Below are 895 nucleotides of genomic sequence, written 5' to 3' on the forward strand. Positions count from 1 at the left end.
TTTTTAATTTTTTTTTAGTTAAGAAAAGATTTAATGTAGATGAGTGTTTGTCTGCATGTGTCCCTGTCTGCTCTGTTCATGCCCGAGTGCCTGCAGAAGCCAGAGGAGGATGACAGATCTCCTGGACCTAAAGTTAACAGGTTTGTTTGCTAGGAACGAAACCCTGGTCCTCTGCGTGAGGAGCAAGTGCTGTTAACCACCAAGCCACTCCCAGTTAACCACTGAGCCACTCCCTGGCACCCATTATTTTTAGTGTTTATGAAGGATACGTTTAACACAAGGGATGGGTGTTTAACATGAGGGATGGGTGTTTGGCAGTAACCAGGGAGACTGAGTATTGGACGCAGGCTAAACTGATTTGCAGTCAGCACCACTGACATTTGCCAGTAGTGAGATTATGGACAAGTTGATTATCTGAAGTATTGGATCATTCATTCATTCAATCATTCAGCCATCCCAGCAGCCAATCATTTGGTCAGCCACAGAGTGAAGGATTCCAGAGAACTTGGGGTGAGTGCATGTAGGTGTTGGGGTGAGGTCAGCATCTCTCTCCCAATCTCTGTTCTAGGCTAGCAATTACTATTTAAAACTATGAAGAACATATTCTAAGCATACTATAGAATTCAGTAATAATGGTAATTATTTTGAGTGGCTCTTAAATGATCACTGCTTAAAGTTCCTGAAGAGAAATTCTGAACACTTTTTAATAACTGTAGTCTTACCAAGTAAACATACAATTTAAAACATGGACAGAGATGAAGAGTCACCGATTTCAGAGGCATTTCTTAGGTGCATGGCTTGACTGTTTTCTTCCCTGCCTCCCTGCCTCCCTGCCTCCCCCTTCCCTCTACCCTGCCTGCCTCCTTCCCTCTATCCCTGCCTCCCCCTTCCCTCT

This window comes from Mastomys coucha, unplaced genomic scaffold (assembly GCF_008632895.1).
Source record: "Mastomys coucha isolate ucsf_1 unplaced genomic scaffold, UCSF_Mcou_1 pScaffold20, whole genome shotgun sequence".
Classification (NCBI taxonomy): domain Eukaryota; kingdom Metazoa; phylum Chordata; class Mammalia; order Rodentia; family Muridae; genus Mastomys; species Mastomys coucha.